Source organism: Trichechus manatus, unplaced genomic scaffold (assembly GCF_000243295.1).
Source record: "Trichechus manatus latirostris isolate Lorelei unplaced genomic scaffold, TriManLat1.0 scaffold00127, whole genome shotgun sequence".
NCBI lineage: Eukaryota > Metazoa > Chordata > Mammalia > Sirenia > Trichechidae > Trichechus > Trichechus manatus.
In genome coordinates, this window is record NW_004444063.1 from 3,637,485 (window position 1) to 3,653,719 (window position 16,235).

The 16,235-nt window shown below is 38.1% G+C and overlaps 1 protein-coding gene across 1 annotated transcript in view; it reads right to left on the reverse strand.

The window, feature by feature from the left end:
* The window catches only part of CATSPER3 (cation channel sperm associated 3), a 57,612-nt gene that overhangs the window by 30,328 nt on the left and 11,049 nt on the right, over positions 1-16,235 (reverse strand). The window lies entirely within an intron of this gene.

Sequence of the window (16,235 nt, forward strand, 5' to 3'; positions counted from 1 at the left end):
TGTTCTCTGTCAGTTTTCTCACTCCATTTGGTGCTTGGCTGAATTCTTTATGTCTTCATTTGATGCTTTAGGGTTTCAGGATTGTTGTATTCTCTGTTCGGCTTAGTTTTTCGGATCTTTGCTGTGGAGGGACAGCGTGGTGCTTCTGCCTAGAGCGCCATTTTGCTGGAACTCCTAGCCTGTCTAGTTTTTGCATGAAGATTATACTAGCTTCACAAAATGAATTGTGTTGGAGGGCGGGACAGGTATACTCATTTATCTAATCACTAGAAGAGTTTGCTGTGTTGGAATTATATCTTCCATCAATGTAAAACCATCCAGTCTAGGTTTGTTTTAGGGGATGGAACGTTTTAACTACTACTTCAATGCTTTAGTGATATAGCATTTAAAGAACATATATAAACATAAAAGGATTATTTCAGGCTTTCTCTTTCTTATTGAAAGCTAGTTTTATGTTTTTTTTTTAAGGAGATTGTCTATGTCATCTAGATTTTCCAATTTATGGCATAAAATTATTAGATTGCTAATATGTACTGGCTCTGTAATTTTCCTTTTTAATTCCTAACATGATTCAGGTCTTCTATCTTTTTATCTTGATTGTTTCATGAAGAGAGCTCTTCATAAATTTTATAATTATTTTCTAAGATCTAACTTTTGGCTTTGCTGATACTTTCTACTGAATCTTCATTTTCTGTATCATTAATTTCTGCCGTTATCTTTACTGGTTCTTTCTCTCTACTGTTTTTGGTTTTATCTTGTTGATCTTTCCCAATAGTTCAGTTTATTAGTTTTCTAATTAAGATATAATTCATATATCATAACATTCACCATTTGAAAGTGTAGAATTCAGCAACTTTTAGTATACTCACATGTTGTGCAACCATCACCACTAATTCCAGAAAATTTTCGTCATCCCAAAAAGAAACTACATAACCATTAGCAGTCACTTCTTATTCTCCCCTCTTCCAAGTCCCTGGAAACCACTAATCTACTTTCTGTCTCTATGAATTTTCCTATTCTGGGCATTTCACATAAATGGAATCACAGAATATGTGGCCTTTTGTATCTGGCTTCTTTCACTTAGTATGTTTCAGAGTTCATTCATGTTCCAGCATGTATCAATACTTCATTTTTATGGCTAACTAATATTCCATTGTGTGGCTATACCACATTTTGTTTATTCATTCATCTGTTCATAGACATCTGTGACGTTTCTGTTTTTCTACTATTGTGAATAATGCTGCTATAAACATTAATGTACAAGCCTTTATGTAAACATATGTTTTCAGTTCTCTTGGGTATATACCTAGGAGTGGGTTTGCTGGATCATATGATAAATCTATGTGTAACTTTTTGAAGAACTACAAACTATTTAGCTTATTAATTTCTAATGTTTAGGTTTTCTTCTTTTCTAATATAAAGATTTAAGGGTAGCAATTTTCCTCTAACTACTATTTTAACTACATTTCACAAGTTATAATTGCAGTATTTTTGTTACCACACAGATGTATTTTCTAATTTTCATTATGAGCTCTTCTTTAATCTATGAGTTATTTGGGAGTGTTTTGGTTTTTTTGTTTGTTTTTAATGCACGGAGACTTTTTACTTATATTTTTATTATTGACTTATAACTTAATTACATAGTAGACGGAGAACATAGGGTTTATTTCTGGATTCTCAGTTTTGTTCCATTGATCTATACACCTGTCTTCATGCCAGAATCACACTGTCCTTATTACTATAGCTTTATAGAAGGTTGTAAAATTGGGTCGTATATGTCCTCAAATTTTGTTCTTTTTAAAAGTTGTTTTGGCGATTCTGGGTGCTTTGCATTTCCATATACATTTTAGAATCCGCTTATTAATTTCTAAAAAAAAAAAAAAACTCTACTAGGATTTTGACAGGGGATTGAGTTTAACCTATGGCTCAATTTGTCATTTTAACTATATTGAGTCTTCTGGTCTATAAATATGAAATGCCTTTCCATTTGTTTAGATCATCTTTAATGTCTTTGAATGATGTTTTGTAGTTTTCAGTATTCAAGTTAAAACTTTTTTTGTTAAATTTATTCCTAAGTATTTTATTCTTTTTGGTGCTTGAGTCAAATAGTTTTCTTAATTACATTTTTAGATATTCATTGTTAGTATACAGAAACATAACTGATTTGTGTATATTGCTATTGTTACCTTGCTGAACACATTTATTAGTTCAAGTAGTTTGTGTGTATTCTTTGGAATTTTCTAGATATGGGAATACTGTCATGTACAAATGCAGTTTTACTTATTCCCATCTAATATGGACATTTTCCATTTTCTTCTAGTTGTACTGTGTTGAATAAGAGTGGTGAGAGCAGACATCCTTATCTTGTTCCTGAGCTTAGGGGAGAAGAATTCAGACTATACCATTAAGTATGACATTAACTGTAAGTTTTTCATAGATGTCCTTCATCAGGTTGAGGAAGTATGCTTCTATTCCTATTCTGTTGAGAGTTTTTATTGAGCGTTGAATTTTGTCAAATGCTTTTTTTGCATTTTTTGAGATGATCATGTGACTTTTGCCTTTTATGGCTTATTATGTTAATATTTGGGAATGAAAAGTAACCTTTTATTCCTTGCATATATCTTACGCGGTCATGACGCATAATCGCTTTGATACGTTGCTGAATTAAGTTTGCTAATATTTTAAGAATTTTTGCATCTATATTTATGAGGGATATCAGCATGTGTACCTCATAATTTTTTGTGAAAAGTGGACATTTTTAATATTAGAATTTTAATATTAGAATTCTGAATATTTTCCCCTTGAGGGTTGTTCCTGCTGTTTTGTTTTTGTTTTTTGTTTGTTTCTGTATTTAGTAACTTGCCTGGACTAACTCTGTAGAATCTGTCTGCTGCATGCTGTGCGCCCAGTGATGTCTCTGCTCAGTTTTTTTATTCTTGTGTTTATTTTTAAGCCTGGATTCCTAGGCATCACCTCTGTCTACAAAGCTTAATGATCTTTCAGTGGTCAAAGATTTTTCTGGAACAGTTTTAGCTGTTATGACTTCCACCCTCTGCCAATGGATCGGTGTGTAGGTTGGAGAACACATTCAAGGTTGAGGCAGTTTTTAAATTTTCCCTTTTACTTTCCTCCAAGTCCTCTCGTGTCTCCTCTGCACATATGTGCAGATCTCACAGTCAGCTAGGCATATGTGGTGAGCATATCAAGGACCTCTATAGCTCATGTCCCAGATCTCCTTTTTACATTTCTAACTAGTCTGCAGTCATTTGCTTGCTCCAATCAGAATAGCAACCTCAGGCTCACTCAGCTGCTGGCCTTCCCCATTCATACCATCAAGAAAGCTCCTGTCACTGTCACCATTGGGCATGGGACTTTCCACACTCTGCTCCAAATCAGCTGAACCCCTTCCAGCAGCAACACTGATGGTGTTCACATCTTGCCCCTACCTGATAGAACAATTGCACCAACCGAGCTGGAGATGGGGAATGGGACCAGTCCCTGGCATGAATGCCACAAAATCCCACTGCTCTTAAGTTCACAAGTGTTTTCATGAGTAAATGCTTCTCCATTTGTTATATGCTTTTAGACAATTTCCAGAGCACTGAAATGGTTGCTTTGGACCATTTCTGTACAGTTTTATCATTGATTTTGGGGAAGATGATTTGCTGAGCCCCTCACTCCACCAGCATTGTCCTCCAGCATTGCTTTTTGGTCTTTTCAAAGAACCAACTTTTGGTTTCATTGATTTTCTCTATTGTTTTTCTATTCTCTATTTAATCTATTGCAGCTCTAATCTTTATTATTTCTTTTCTTCTGTTTGCTTTGGGTTTAGTTTGTTCTTGTTTTCCTAGTTCCTACAGGTGGAAGGTTAGGTTATTGATTTGAGAGTCTTCTCCATTTTAATATCAGCATATAAAGCTATACATATCCCTCTAAACACTGCTTTAATTGCATCTAATAAGTTTAATATATTGTATTTTCTTTTTCGTTCATCTCATAGATGAATAAAATAGAATCTAATTTCCCTTGCGATTCTATTTAGTTCTCTTTTTGTAATTTCTCTATTCATATTCGCTGTTTGATGAGATGTTGTTCTACTTTCCTTCAGTCATTTAGATATGGCTTTCTTTAGTTCTTTGAACATATTTATAATAGCTGCTTTAAAATTTTTGTCTAGTAAGTCCAATGTATGGACTTCCTCATGGAAAGTTTCAATTGTCTGGGGTTTTTTTTGTTTGTTTCTTTTCTTATCTATATGTTCCTGTTTCTTTGAACGTCTCATTGTTTGTTTTTTGCTAAAAACTGGATATTTAAAGTAATATAATGTAGCAACTCTGAAAATCAGGCCCTCTCCACTGTCCCTTAGGGTTTGTTGTTGTGCTGTTTTTGTTTAGTGACTTTGCTGAAGTAATTCTGTAAAGCCTGTATTCTTTGTCATGTGTGGCCACTGAAGTCTGTGCTCCTTTCACTTAATGGTTGGTGTCTTAGTTATCTAATGCTGCTATAACAGAAATACCGCAAGTAGATGGCTTTAACAAACACAAATTTATTCTCTCACAGTCTAGGAGGCTAGATGGTCCTTGTCATCAATCTTCCCCTGGTCTATGAGCCTCTCAGCACAGGGACCCTGGGTACAAATATGTGCTCCTCTCCTGGTTCGTTGTTCTTGGTGGCATGAGGTCCCTCCCCTCTCTGCTCACTTCTCTCTTTTATATCTCAAAAGAGATTATCTAAAGATACAATCTAATCCTGTAGATTGTATCCTGTCTCATTAACATAACTGCTTCTAATCCTGCCTCATTAACATCATAGAGGTTAGGATTTACAACTCATAGGATAATCACATCAGATCACAAAATGGTGGACAATCACACAATACTAGGAATCATGGCCTAGCAAGTTGACACACATTTTGAGGGGATACAATTCAATCCACAACAGTTGGACAGAGGTTTCTTCAATGCCTGAAAACAGTAAGTCTCCCAGCCTTTGCCAAGGGGATCTGTTTGTGTGTGAAGGTATGTATTCAATCCTCCATCAGTTCACAACTCTGCTTAGCCTTTATCTCCTGCTTGCACAGAGCCTCAAGATTAGCCAGAGGTGAGAGATTAGGGCCTTCTCAGGTTTTCCTGGTACCTTCATTGGGCTCCCCAAGAGTGTTAATAATTTCTCATAGAGTTTCATAGTTAACCAGGGCCTTTCATATGTGTTATTTTCAATGGCCTTACAGCCACTCTATAAGGTAGGTATTAATAACACCATTTTACAAATGTTACAGATGAACCACAGAGAGGTTGAGTCACTTGCTCAAATTATCATAGCTAGTAAGAAGGTGAAGCAGCTCAGGCTGCTAACCGAAAGGTCCCAAGTTCAAATCCACCAGCTGCTCCTTGGAAATCCTATGTGGCAGGCAGTTCTACTCTGTCCTACAGGGTCACTATGAGTTGGAATCAACTCGACGGCACACAACAACGACAACAGTAAGAAGGTAGGAGAGCTGAGGCTTGAACAAACCTGTATGATCCCCAAGTCTACAACCTTTCCACACACAGAATTTCCCCCAGGCTTGCAAACCAGGGTCCCACAGTAGGCATGCTTAGTGGCCTCTGGAGGACAATCAACAAGACTGTCCAGAGAAGATCCAGGTTCCTCAAATCCTATCTTCCCCTGATCCCTCCTGAGTCTTAAAACTAATATGATGTCCTACAGTCCACAAACACATTCCCCATGCCAACGTGCTCATAGAAGTGGTGCCAAGTGGATTGAGCAGTTCCCTCCCTGCCCAACCCAGGCATTTATTGGGGTATTCCATCACCTCCACTGCCTCTGATGCCACATTATGCTGATGTTAAACCTTTTCACCACCAAGAAGGAAATTTGTTATTTACTATGTTGTTGTTGTTGTTAGGTGCTGCCTAGTTGGTTCCAACTCATAGCGACCCTATGTACCACAGAACGAATCACTGCCCAGTCCTGCACCACCCTCACAATCGTTATGCTTGAGTCCACTGTTGTAGCCACTGTGTCAATCCATCTTGTTGAGCGTCTTCCTCAATTTTGCTGACCCTGTACTTTACCAAGCATGATGTCCTTCTCCAGGAACTGATACCTCCTGACAACATGTTCAAAGTATGTAAGACGTAGTCTTGCCATCCTTGCTTCTAGAAGCATTCTGGTTTTACTTCTTTCAGACAGATTTGTTCGTTCTTTTGGTAGTCCATGGTATATTCAATTTTTCTTCGCCAGCACCACAGTTCAAAGGCGTCAGTTCTTCTTTGGTCTTCCTTATTCACTGTCCAACTTTCACATGCATATGAGGCAACTGAAAATACCACGGCTTAGGTCAGGCGCACCTTAGTCTTCAAGGTGACATCTTTGTTTTTCAACACTTTAAAGAGGTCTTTTGCAGCAAATTTGCCCAATGCAATGTGTCTTTTGATTCCTTGACTGCTGCCTCCATGGGTGTTAATTGCTGATCCAAGTAAAATGAAATCCTTGACAACTTCAATCTTTTCTCCGTTTATCATGATGTTCCTTATTGGTCCAGTTGGTTAAGGTGTAATTCATACTGAAGTCTGTGGTCTTTGAACTTCATCAGTAAGTGCTTGAAGACCTCTTTACTTTCAGCAAGCAAGGTTGTGTCATCTGAGTAATGCAGGTTGTTAATGAGTCTTCCTCCAATCCTGACACCCCATTCTTCTTCATATAGTCCAGCTTCTCGTATTATTTGCTCAGCATACAGGCTGAATAGGTATGGTGAAAGGATACAACCCTGACGCACACCTTTCTTGACTTTAAACTACATAGTCTCCCCTTGTTCTGTCCGAACAACTGTCTGTTGATCTATGTACAGGCTCCTCAAGTGCACAATTAAAGTGTTCTGGAATTCCCGTTCTTCACGGGAAGTTATGTTATCCATAATTTGTTATGATCCACACGGCTGAATGCCTTTGCATAGTCAATAAAACATAGGTAAACATCTTTCTGGTATTCTCAGCTTTCAGCCAGGATCCATCTAACATCAGCAATGATATCCCTGGTTTCACGTCCTTTCTGAATCTGGCCTGAATTTCTGGCAGTTCCCTGTTGATATACTGCTGCAGCCACTTTTTAATGATCTTCAGCAAAATTTTACTTGCGTGTGATGTTAATGATATTGTTTGACAATTTCTGCACTCAGGTGGATCACCTTTCTTGGAAATAGGCAACAGCTGTAAACATCCATTAACAATTGGAACACGGAACGTACGAAGTACGAATCTAGGAAAATTGGAAATCGTCAAAAATGAAACGGAATGCATAAACATCAATATTCTAGGCATTAGTGAGCTGAAATGGACTAGTATTGGCCATTCTGAATTGGACAATCATATGGTCTACTATGCTGGGAATGACAACTTGAAGAAGAATGGCATTGTATTCACCGTCAAAAAGAACATTTCAAGATCTATCCTGAAATGCAATGCTGTCACTAATAGGATAATATCTATACACCTACCAGGAAGACCAGTTAATATGAGTATTATTCAACGCTGTAAGTGATAGGATAATATCCATACACATACAAGGAAGACCAGTTAAACCAACTATAATTGAAATTTACACACCAACCACTAAGGTCAAAGATGCATTGATAATTACTGGTGATTGAGTACAAAAGTTGAAAACAAAGAAGGATTGGTAGTTGGAAAATATGACCTTGGTGATAGAAATGACGCCAGAGATCACATGATAGAATTTTGCAAGACCAACCATTTCTTCACTGCAAATACCTTTTTAAACAACATAAACGGGGACTATACACAGGGACTTCACTGGATGGATCACACAAGAATCAAATTGACTACATCTGTGGAAAGAGACAATGGAAAACCTCAATATCATCATTCAGAACAAGGCCAGGGGCTGACTGTTGAACAGACCATCAATTGCTAGTATGCAAGTTCAAGCTGAAGTTGAAAAAAATTAGAACAAGTCTACAAAAGCAAAAGTATGACCTTGAGAATATCCCACCTTAATTTAGAGACCGTCTCAAGAATAGATTTGACGCATGGAACACTAATGACTGAACAACACGAAGTAAAAGAGCTGAACAGAAAATTTCAAAGGGGGGCTCCAGAAGAAAAACTAAAGTATTATAATAAAATGTGCAAAGACCTGGAGATAGAAAATCAAAAGGGAAGAACATGCTCTGCATTTCTCAAACTGAAAGAACTGAAGGAAAAATTCAAGCCTCGAGTTGCAATATTGAATGATTCTACGGGGAAAATATTAAACAATGCAGGAAGCATCAAAAGAAGATAGAAGAAATACACAGAGTCACAGTAACAAAAAAATTGGTCGATGTTCAACCATTTCAGGAGGCAGCATATGATCAAGAACCAATGGTACTGAAGGAAGAGGTCCAAGCTGCACTGAAAGCATTGGCGAAAAACAAAGCTCCAGGAACTGACGGAATACCGAGATGTTTCAACAAATGGATGCGGTGCTGGAGGTGCTCACTCATCTATGCCAAATTGGAAGACAGCTACCTTGCAAACCGACTGGAAGAGATTCATATCTGTACCCATTCCAAAGAAAGGTGATACAACAGAATGCGGAAATTATCAAATAATATTAATATCATACACAAGTAAAAATTTGCTGAAGATCTTTCAAAATCGGTTGCAGTAGTACACCAACAGGGAACTGCCAGAAATTCAAGCTGGATTCAGAAGAGGACGTGGAACAAGGGATATCATTACTGATGTCAGATGGGTCCTAGCTGAAAGCAGAGAATACCAGAAAGACGTTTATCTGTGTTTTATTGACAATGCAAATGTATTAAATTGTGTGGATCATAAAAAATTATGGATAACATTGTGAAGAATGGAAATTCCAGAACACTTAATTGTGCTCATGAGGAACCTGTACTTAGATGAAGAAGCAGTCATTCGGACAGCAGAAGGGGATACTTTGTGGTTTAAAATCAGGAAAGGTGTGTGTCAGGATTGTATCCTTTCACCATATTTATTCAATCTGTATGCTGAGCAAATAATCTGAGAAACTGGACTATATGAAGAAGAACGGGGCAACAGGATTGGAGGAAGACTCATTAACAACCAGCAATATGCAAATGACACAACCTTGCTTGCTGAAAGTGAAAAGGACTTCAAGCACTTAACTGACGAAGATCAAAGACCACAGCCTTCACTATGGATTACACCTCAACATAAAGAAAAAAAAATCCTCACAGTTGGACCAATAAGCAACATCATGATAAATGGAGAAAGACTGATGTCAAGGGTTTCATTTACTTGGATCCACAATCAACACCCATGCAAGCAGCAGTCAAGAAACCAAACAACACATTGCATTCAGAAAACCTGATGCAAAAGATTTCTTTAAAGTGTTAAAAAGCAAAGATGTCACTTTAAGTACTAGGGTGTGCCTGATCCAAGCCATGGTCTTTTCAGTCGCCTCATATGCATGTGAAAGCTGGACAATGAATAAGGAAGACCAAGGACGAATTGATGCTGTCATAGTCATCTAGTGTTGCTATAACAGAAATACCACAAGTGGATGGCTTTAACAAACAGATGTTTATTCTCTCAGTCCAGCAGGCTAGACGAAACCCTGACGGTGTAGTGGTTAAGAGTTTGGCTGCTAACCAAAAGGTCAGCAGTTCAAATACACCAGGTGCTCCTTGGAAACCCTATGGGGCAGTTCTACTCTGTCCTATAGGGTCACTATGAGTCAGAATCAACTCGATGGCAGTGGGTTTTTTTAGTAGGTTAGAAGTCCGAATTCAGGGCCCCAGATCCAGGGGAAGGCTTTCTCTCTCTGTCATCTCTAAAGGAAGGTCCTTGTCATCAGTCTTCCCCTGGTCTAGGAGCTTCTCAGTGCAGGGACCCCAGGTCCAAAGGATGCACGCTATTGGCTCTTCTTGATTGGTAGTAATGAGGTCCCCATGTCTCTCTGCTCACTTCTCTCTTATATCTCAAAGGAGATTGACTTAAGACACAACCTAATCTTGTAGATTGAATCCTGCCTCATTAATATAACTGCTGCTAATCCCACCTCAGTAATATCATGTTGTTAGGTGCCGTCAAGTCAGTTCCAACTCATTGCAACCCTATGCACAACAGAATGAAACACTGCCAGGTCCTTCGCCATCCTCACAATTGTTATGCTTGAGCCCATTGTTGTAGCCACCGTGTCAATCCATCTTGTTGAAGGTCTTCCTCAATTCAGCTGACCCTCTACTTTACCAAGCATGATGTCCTTCTCCAGGGGCTGGTCCCTCCTGATAACATGTCCAAAGTATGTAAGACAAAGTCTTGCCATCCTTGCTGCTAAGGGGCATTCTAGCTGTACTTCTTCCAAGACAGATTTGTTTGTTCTTTTGACAGTCCACAGTATATTCAATATTCTTTGCAACACCATAATTCAAAGGCATCAATTTTTCTTCAGTCTTCCTTATTCCTTGTCCAGCCTTCCCACGCATATGAGGTGATTGAAAACACTATAGCTTGGGTCAGGCACACCTTAGTCTTCAAGGTGACATCTTTGCTTTTCAACACTTTAAAGAGGTCTTTTGCAGCAGATTTTCCCAATGCAATACGTTGTTTGATTTTTTAGCTACTGCTTCCATGGGCATTGATTGCGGATCCAAGTAAAACGAAATCTTTGACAACTTCAATCTTTTCTCTATTTATCATGTGTCACTTATTGGTCCAGTTGTGAGGTTTTTTTTCTTTATGTTAATGTGTAATCCATACCAAAGGCTGTAATCCTTGATCTTCATCAGTAAGCGCTTCAAGTTTTTTTCACTTTTGCAAGCAAGGTTGTGTTATCTGCATAATGAAGGTTATTAATGAGTCTTCCTCCAATCCTGATGCCGCATTCTTCTTCACATAGTCCAGCTTCTCAGATTATTTGCTCAGCATACAGATTGAACAAGTATGGTGAAAGGATACAACCCGGACACACACCTTTCCTGACTTTAAATCACACTATCCCTTTGTTCTGTCCGAACGACTGCCTCTTCATCTATGTACAGGTTCCTCATGAGCGCAATTAAGTATTCTGGAATTTCCATTCTTCACAACGTTATCCATAATTTTTTATGATCCACACAGTCAAATGCCTTTGTATTGTCAATGAAACACAGGTAAACATCTTTCTGGTATTCTCTGCTTTCAGCTAGGATCCATCTGACATCAGTAATGATATCCCTTGTTCCACGTCCTCTTCTGAATCCAGCTTGAATTTCTGGTAGCTCCCTGTTGGTGTACTACTGCAACTGATTTTGAAAGACCTTCGGTAAAATTTTACTTGTGTGTGATATTAATGATATTGTTTGATAATTTCCACATTCTGTTGGATCACCTTTCTTTGGAATGGGTACAAATATGAATCTCTTCCAGTCAGTTTGCCAGGTAGCTGTCTTCCAAATTTCTTGGCATAGATGAATGAGCACCTCCAGCACTGCATCCGTTTGTTGAAACATCTCAGTTGGTATTCCGTCAGTTCCTGAAGCTTTGTTTTCCGCCAATGCCTTCAGTGCAGCTTGGACTTCTTCCTTCAGTACTATCGGTTCTTGGTCATATGCTACCTCCTGAAATGATTGAATGTTGACCAATTCTTTTTGGTACAGTCATTCTGTGTACTCCTTCCATCTTCTTTTGATACTTCCTTTGTCATTCAGTATTTTCCCCACAGAACCCTTCAGTATTGCAACTCGAGGCTTGAATTTTTCCTTCAGTTCTTTCAGTTTGAGAAATGCAGAGCTTGTTCTTCCCTTTTGGTTTTCTAACTCCTGCAACACTCCAGCATCACAGCAACACACAAGCCCCCACAGTAAGACTAACTGACAACATGTGGAGGCATTAACATCATAGAGGTAGGATTTACAACACACAGGAAAATCACATCAGATGACAAATTGGTGGACAATCACACAATACTGGGAATCATGGACTAGCCAAGTTGACACATTTTTGGGGGAGACACAATTCAATCCATAACAGATGCCTCTGAATTATGGTGTTGGTGAAGAATACTGAATATACCATGGACTGCCAGAAGAATGAACAAATCTGTCTTGGAAGAAGTACAGCCAAAATGCTCATTAGAAGCAAAGATGGTGAAACTTTGTGTCACATACTTTGGACATGTTATCAGGAGGAACCAGCCCCTGAAGAAGGACATCTTGCTTGGTAAAGTAGAGGGTCAGCTAAAAAGGAAAACCTTCAACAAGATGGACTGACACAGTGGCTGCAACAATGGGCTCAAGCATAACCAGGATTGTGATGATGGCACAGGACCGGGCAGTGTTTTGTTCTGTCATACATAGGGTCACTATGAGTTGGAACCAACTTGACAGCACCTAACAACAACAACGTTATACCAGTTGACCTAGATGTCCCCCGAAACTATGGTCCCCGGCTCTCAGCCCTAGTACCTGGGTACCTCAAGGTGTTTGGATGTGTCTAGGAAGCTTTTATGGCTTTCCCTTGGTCAAGCTGTGCTGACTTCCCCTATATTGTGAGTTGTCTTTCCTTTCACCAGTTAACACTTTTCTAGCTAGTGATTTCTCCTCCCCACCCCTCCCCTCCCTCGTAACCATCAAAGATTTTCTTTTCTGCCTGTAAGCCTTTTCTTGGGTTTTTATAATAGTGGTCTCATACAATATTTGTCCCTTTGTGATTGACTTATTTCACTCAGCATAATTCCCTCCAGATTCATCGATGTTGTGAGATGTTTTGCAGATTCATCATTGTTCTTTATCATTGCGTAGAATTCCATTGTGTGTATGTACCATAATTTGTTTATCCATTCATCTGTTGATGGGCACTTAGGTTGTTTCCATTTTTTGCTATTGTGAATAATGTTCCAAAGAACATGGGTGTGCATGTATTTACTTGTGTGACAGCTTTAGGAGTGGGATATATTCCTAGAAGTGGGATTGCTGGATCCTATGGTGTGATGGTTAAGACTGTGTGTCCACTTGGTTGGGCCATGATTCTCAGTGCTTTGGCAGTCGTATAACGTGATCACTTCCCTATTGAGATTTGATATGTGATCACCCCCATGATGGGATCTGCTGTGAGTAGCCAATCAGTTGAAAGGGATTTTCCTCGGGCATGTGGCCTGTATCCAAATATAAGCAGACAGTCTGGCAAAGCTTGTGGGGCTTTTGCTCGTTCTGGATCCTGCAACTGGCTCTTGTTCATCTGACCTCCAGTTCTCAGGACTTGAACTAGCAGCTTACCTGTGGTCTTGCCTGCCAATCTTGTAATTCGTCAATCTTCACAACCTAGGAGCAAGAGCCCTGCTCTCCGACCCACCGATCTTGGGTTTGCCAGCCCCTGTAGGTACGTGAATCAGTAGAAGCCTCTATCCTGATCCACGGACTCAGGACGTTCCAGCCTCTACAACCGCATGAGCCATTTCCTTGATATAAATCAATCTCTGTGTCTCTCTCTCCCTATATATATATGCTTTACTGGTTTTGCTTCTCTAGAGAACCTAGCCTAAGACATATGGTATTTCTATTTCAGTTTTTTAAGGAGGCACCATACTGGTTCTACCACTTTACATTCCCACCAGCAGCACATGAGAGTTCCAATCTTCTGGCAACCTCTCCAACATGTTATTTTCTTTTTTTTTGATTCATGCCAGTAATGTCAGGGTGAGATGGTATTTCATTGTAGTTTTGATTTGCATTTCTCTAATGGTTAATGATCGTGGGGATTTCCTTAAGTGTCTGTTAGTCGCCTGAATGTCTTCTTTGGTTAAGTGTCTGTTCACATCCTTTGCCCATTTTTTAATTGAATTATTTGTCTTTTTGTTATTGAGGTGTTGAAGTATTCTACAGATTTTAGAGATTAGACCTTTGTCAGATATGTCATAGCCAAAAATTTTTTTCCCTGTCTGTAGGTGCTCTTTTTTACTCTTTTGGTGAAGTCTTTTGATAAGCATAAATGTTTTATTTTTAGGAGCTCCCAGTTATCTAGTTTATCTTCTGGTGTTTGTGAATTGTTCGTTATGGTTTTATTGAATTTATGGCATGTATTAGAGCTCATTCTTGCATCGCTTTATAGATATAAACCCACATATGCATCTTTAGAACTAATAGGTTAGTTTCGTCCGTTAAATTTTTTTTTTTTTTTTGATATATCTTTTAAGTCTCCCATTACTTTTTTTTTTCCCTTACAATTTTTCTGTGGAAGAACCCAAGTGGTTTGACCTGTAGAATTTCCAAGTCTGGATTTTGTTGACTGTACACCCATGGTGCAGCTCAGCATGTTCCTCTGTCATCTGCATTTCCTGCAAATAGGCAGCTGGATCCAAAGACTTGATCAGATTCATATTTGATCTCTTTGGCAAGATTATAGGTGCTATTCTTTCATAGGAGGCACATAATGTCTCATTGTTTCTCTTTTTGTGAGTTAACAGCTATGATGCTCAATGCCTAGATCCATTAATTCATTGGGGGTTGAAAAAATGGTGATAATCTATCATTTATTTTTCATTTATTAACTGGGATACTTCTATAAAGAGCTGTTTCCCCTCATCTACTATGAGGTTACTCAGTAATACAGTTCATATAAGAAAATCCATATAAGTTCATATAAGAAAGCTTCCCTATCACCCTTCAAAAGCGACCAGTTAGGTGGTGGCTGTGTGTGTGTGTGTTTTGTATCATTATAAACTCATGGGTATTCGATGAGTTTCAATTCATTGTCATTATTATCCTTATTGACGCTATAACTATCCCATCTTTGGCCAGCAGAAGCCTCTTCAAGTCGTCTCCTATGTCCTTTTGACATGACCCCAGTAGTCTTTGATAGCTTCCTTGCTGTGTGTTTGACAAGATATTACTGGTTCATCTTGGATATTTCCTGCTCTAGACCTGGAATCAGCCATTTCTCTAAGAAGCCCTGGTTTCTTTTAGTGGGAAATAGTATTTCAACACCACATTCTGGGCACTAAAACCGCATAATTGCTACTGAGTTGATCAATGTTCTAGGTCTTTCAATGGATAAAGATAAAATACCTCAAGAGTTCATACTCATACTTCTAATTCAATGCAGAACTACACAGTTTTTACTTAAATATTTACTCTTCTATATTCCATCTGTATGTCTTTTCTTCCATGAGTATCCTAGTTCTCAAGACACAGAGGATGACACAATTAAACTATTCCATAATTACTCAGTTGTTTTATCTTGCATTGCACATGTCAAAAATCTCAGAATAACACTATTAATAGTATCACCCTAATTTGATTGCTGAAAATGGTTTTAAAAATGTTTTTGCATTGGCTTTCTCCATTCTCCTCTACTGTTTAAATAGTCATATCTTCATTGTCTTTTATATACTATATTCTTTCCCTGTTAACCTACAATTAGTCTTAGCTCTACAAATAACTATATTTTTAATGCTCATCACCAGTCCTAATGTTGATGTTTCTCTACTCATTCTGGTTGACTGAAATATATTCTTTAGTAGATTCCTCAGGAAGGGCTCATGGGAGCAATATTCCCCAAGTGTCTGAATGTTAATAACAGTTTGGGCCCTTTACACTTAAAAGTTAGTAACATCCTTGGTTCACATTTTCTTTTCTAAAGTATCTTAAGTATGTTATACTTCATTTTCTTCTAGCATAAAGCATTACCGTAGCAAGGTCAGATGATAATCCAATTTCCTTTTCTTTAGATACTTACAGTTAGCCTACATACAGTTTCCTCTACCACTTTTCTTTAAAATATAGTAATTTTGCTAGAATATGTGAGTCCATATTCTCAGGTACGCAATATGTGTTCTTTCAACATGATTTCAAATATTTTATTTCAGGTAACTTCCCTTGGGTTATAGCTTTTAGTGTTTGTTCTTATTTTTTGTTGTTTTGTTTGTTCCAAAATGAGACACTCTTGGTATCCTTATGTTGGATCTTTATTTCCCATCTTCAGTGTTCATCATTGTCTCTTGAATTCTTTTCATCTGTTCATTTCTTATTGACTTTTTAAATTTCTTCCATTTCACCTGTTATTAATCTTAAGTTATTATCTGTTGTGTTTATTTGCTCTTTGTCCAGTTTAGTCTTCATTTTTAAATGATTTTTATTTCTAATTCTTTCCTGAGTTTTGTCACCTCATTTATGTTCTTCCATATCTTTCATTTCTTTTTTATAATTTATTTTGTTTTTATTGCTGTTGAGAATATACACAGCAGAACATACACCCATA